The 4,987-nt window shown below is 36.3% G+C and overlaps 1 pseudogene; it reads right to left on the bottom strand.

Annotated features, from left to right (window-relative positions):
- Positions 1–2,015: 2,015 nt before the first annotated feature.
- On the bottom strand, positions 2,016–4,467 carry LOC110201702 (pyruvate dehydrogenase E1 component subunit alpha, mitochondrial-like; annotated as a pseudogene).
- Between the last annotated feature and the right edge of the window lie 520 nt (positions 4,468–4,987).

The following is a 4,987-nucleotide window of genomic DNA, read 5'->3' as shown; positions in this document are numbered from 1 at the left end:
AGAGAATCTGGAAATGAATAGAGGGGAGAAATTCTAAAGATATTCTATATACCAACTAGCATTGGCCTACAACATAGAAATGTAGGAAAGAAATATAATTTATTTCTTGCAATATCCGAGCATTCTTAACCAGGGATTCAGGAACAAAGACAGACAGACAGACAGATAGACTGATAGGTAGATAAATAGATAGATAATATGTTTTTGTGGAATTCAAAACCATTTTTCTGCTGCTGCTGTCTTATTCTGAGACTTCTCTAAAAACCTAAGGTCTCCTTGCTCTAGAATATCCAACCATCCTTGTGGCATGCTAGACCTGGCCCACCCTTCCGCAAAGACCTCTCTCTTCTGCCATTTGTGAATTCTCCTAGGCCCTCCATTTTGTGGAGAGAACCAGGATGGCCATCCTGCATTTACCTCCTGGCAATATTTCTGATGTTTTAGACTTTAAAACTGTGTTGTATAAAAGCTGCTTTCATCTTCTTGCTTTCCTTCCCCATTCTTTCAGCAAGATGGTCTAGGGATTCCATTTTGAATGTTCACTTACTTAGCTGTATGACTCTGGGCAAATCACTTAACATTGGTCTGCCTTAGTTTCCTTATCTGTAAAATGGGGATAGCAATAGCACCTACCTCACAGGGTTATTGTGAGTATAAATTGAGATAATATTTATAAAGTGCTTAGCAAACCTTTTTGTTTTGTTTTGTTCTGTTTTGTTTTGTGAGCCCTCACAAATCAAATATCAGACTTAATCACAGTAAAATAACAAACAAAAAAACTGGAAATGAATGAGTTAAATATTCCACATCTTTCTTTGTTAAACTTCTTGTAAATATGGATACAAATTATGCTATTTTATGCAATATTGTTCAATTGTATACTGTTCAATTAACAATTTAGGAATTTAATTCTAAACATAATTATTTTACAAAAATGAATGCCATTTAGAATTTATGTAATAATGGTACATTTATGTAAACTATTTGAAATAAATATGTAGACTGTTTTATATATATTATGTTTTATAAATATAACAAATAATGTATAGATATAAAATTATATATAAATAAAAATAAATAATATAATGCAATAAAAATAAATTATAATTGTGTCATATCCAGCTAAAGGAATCCTGTTTAGACATGACAGTATAACCTAAATTTTTTTGAAAAAACAATTTTAATTTACTAATTGAAATATATACTTTTTAAAATAACACTTGCTAGGAGAGTGAAACAGGGAAAGATACTATTATAATAAAATAACCACTAATTGTTAGTACTTCAGTTTTACAAAGATAGACTATTAGCATATAATTAACAATAAGCAAAGGAGTATTTCTTATTGTATTTTAAAACCTGAAATTTATATGTAAATATGTAATTTGGAAGAGGTAAACAGCTCTGTGTTTATATATAAACAGAAAGTAAATTATTTTATTTTTTTCACTTGTTATATTCTTAAAAGCATGATTTTGTGGAGAATGGTAATTAAACAATTGTTCTAATAAAATTGTTCATGGTGACATTTTTATTGTAACACTATTATTGTGTTATTCTAAATTATTCACTAAGGACTACACCATAAAATGCTTGTCATTTGGTGATATCACTAGATTATCAGGCTAAAACAAAAAATATTTTTTCTCCCTCTAAGCATTGTATTAGCTTTTTGGGTAGGCCAAGCAATTTGGGATTTTCTTCTAGTCAACAAAAAGGAAATGTAAATATGTTTAGTTAAGGGTTTTGTGTGTGTTTGAGAAAACTGTAAAATAACCACGCAAACTAATGAACTTGTTCTGATCCTTTAATAAAACAACATAATATACAAATATAGAATGAATGTAACTAGCTTTTTTTTAATTTAACATATATATTCAGTATCTTCTAATAATAATTCAAAAAGTTTGTCTTTGGAGGTTTCATCCATTCCTTAACCTAACAATTAGTTTCTTAAAGTTGACAAGATAAAGTTCCATTAAAGGCCTTATATAAGTTGCAACACATACTTACTTTTAACTACCAGATTTGTATTTGATCCATTGATTTGCACGTCCAAATTCAAAAGTTGGCTCTCTGGAGTAGGTATGATGGCCTAATTCTTCCAAAGGTGGCTCTGGATCAGTTGCAGCAAACTGGCAGCATCCTCAATCTCTTTCCTTACTTCAACATCAATTTCCTTTAATCCTTCAATATTAGCAAGGTTGTTTTTCACCATTCTATCCTTGAGAACCATGATAGAGTGACTGTTCCTTCTCACTTCCTGAATTTCTTCCCAATTGCTATAAATGACACCAGGATAACTCATGTGGTGTTCATGATAATGATATGTTCATCGACACGAGGCCCTTTCCTGATCTACAGTAGGCACCTACAAATTTTGTTGCCTCACGGACACACAAAGCATCCACACCATCCACACTTGTTCCTAGAATAAAGTCTCCTGTTTTGTAATAGTCACTGCTGGCTGCTGCTCTCTCTACAAAAGTTACCATGCCTTATCTGTTATTCTCACAAATGAAAATACAAGATTATTTCCACAAACTGCTATATGGTATTTTACATTTTCATCTATTTTTTTCATTCTTTTGTTTCTGTTTGACTGATTCTTGCTCTCTCATAGAGTCATTAGCTTCCATTTGTGCAATTCTAATTTTTAGGAAATTGTTTTCTTCTATTAGATTTTGTACCTCCTTCCCCATTTGGCCAATTATATTTTTTAGTCAACTGTTTTCTTCAATGTATTTTTTTTTTCTAGTTGGCCAATTGTATTTTTTAATGACTTGTTTTCTACAGTTAATTTTTGTCCTTCATTTTCCAAATTATTGATTCTCTCCTCCATACCTCTCATTTATTTTCTCAATTTTTCTTCTGCATCTCTCATTTGACTTTTGAAATCCTTCTTGAATTCTTCTAAGAATGCTCTTTCAGCTTCAGACTAGTTCATATTCCCCTTTGAGGTTCCAGATGTGGGTTTGTTGACAATGTTGTCCTCTTCAGAATTTCTGCCTTGGTCTTCACTGTTCTCATAATATAAATGTATGGTACGTTTCTCTTTGTTTATGGTGTTTACTTATTTCCTGGCCTTTAAAGAGATCAAGTTCTCCTGTTGGGGAGCAGAGGGCACTGATCCAAGCTTCTTGTGTTGGGAGCCTAGGGCCTGGTCACTGGCTTTGTGTGCTGGGGCCTCCGATGTTGCCAGTTGGAGGTTGTAGGGTTCTGTCAGCTTACCTGGTGTTCCAGCAACACTGGAACTCTAGGGGAAGGATTGAGTAGTGTGGCTCCTGGAGATTTCCTGCTCCCCAGGGCCTTTCCTTCCTTTGCTTTCTTCATCTCCTTTTAGATGGATGTTGCAGGGTGTTTATCTGCCTGGAGCCCCTTAGAGCACTGCTGCCCTTACTTTTGCTGAGGCACTGGGAGAGCTGGTTGCTGTAGAATGCCAAGGCATCTGGTAGTTTTCTGAGCTAGTTTCCACCGGTTCCCCAGTCCTCACTGAGGCACTCGGAGGTCCAGGTATTGGTGTTTACGTACTTCACCACCTGGGTTTCAGGATCTCCACCTGGTATGCTAAGCTTTCCACTAGCATGCCACCTGTTCTTTACTGCTCCGCTTCCCCCAGGGCAAGCGGGGCCTGTTCAGTTAATCTCTCAAGCTACATGGGCTACCTGACTGCTGTACCCTGTCTTTCATCTGGTTCAGATGTTCCAGGGTTTTCCGGGGGGGGGGACATTTTCTGGGCTTGCAGAGGTTAAAACAGGAGGGTAAGAACGACTCATTTCTTAGTCCCCTATCTTGGCTCCTGGAAGCAGAACAGCCTAAATTACCATATCATAAGCTTCAAATATCTGACTCTTATTAACCCCACCATCTCTGTACAAAGTCAAACAGATCTCATCTTTTTCATTGTACTTACACACTGGGCAATACCAGCTCCCAAAAGTACCTGAGCTCCAACAATGCTATTGCTACCATAATAGTTGTTGGCATAAATGTGCATAGAACTTCCCTTCGTTTAACACATCCCCCTCTTTGTCAGGTAAGCTCTGCTAGAATTTCTCAAGTGGGCAGTCCACTAATATAGGTAAAGCCATGAGCTCCATAGTCTGTAATCACACGATCTGTAGGAATTATACCAGCTTCAAGCTCCATACAACAAGCTTCTTGGCCATCATACAAGTGGTAGAAACCACTGATGATCTTTGGCTTATACAGCTGATGTGCTTTCAATTCCATCCAATGGATAGTCTGCATGATATTATAGTACTTTAGACCTTCCTTTCTAGTGAGAACCGCCATGGTGGGAGGACCCTCCTCAAGCCAAAGAACATCACATTTCTTAACATCAAATGAAGCATCATTTGCAAACTTAAGGGCTGCCAATAGTACTCTTCCTGCCTCAGTAGCAGCTCCTGGTTTCTGGGAGGTGCCCGTAAGTAGGAAGAAAATGACACTGACTATTTTCTGCATGGAGCAGGAACTGTGGCAGCAGAGAGGCTGTTGGCCAGCTGCAGTTGGAGCTGGAAGGGACCATATCCATGTTCTCAGTCTCCTTCAGAATCTGGTCATTGATGTCATGTCTTTTCAACTTTGCAAATCTTAAAGCACAATATAATGTTCGATATTGTTTTCTGTGTTGTCTTCTTGCATTAAAATGTAAGTACCTTGATCAGAGACTGTCCTTTTTAAAAAATCTGTCTATCTAATTTTAGTTTTCAACATTCCCTTTAAGAAATTTTGAGTTCTAAATTTTCACCCTCCCTATACTACCCCCTCCCCTAGATGACATGCAACCTGATATAGGCCATACATGTATGATCATATAAAAAAAAAATTTCCACGTTGGTCATGCTGTGAAAAAAGAATCAGAACAAAAGGATAAAAAAAAGCAACAAAAAAGAGAAAATAGTATGCTTCCATCTGCACTCAAACTCTACATCTTATTCAACATTTATAATTTTCTGGTTCTGTCAAGGTAGCCAATTTTCGT

Source organism: Phascolarctos cinereus, unplaced genomic scaffold (assembly GCF_003287225.1).
Source record: "Phascolarctos cinereus isolate Bilbo 61053 unplaced genomic scaffold, phaCin_HiC Scaffold_726;HRSCAF=1367, whole genome shotgun sequence".
Classification (NCBI taxonomy): domain Eukaryota; kingdom Metazoa; phylum Chordata; class Mammalia; order Diprotodontia; family Phascolarctidae; genus Phascolarctos; species Phascolarctos cinereus.
Note: the sequence above shows the minus strand (reverse complement) of the source record. Positions and strands in the feature narration are given on the sequence as shown.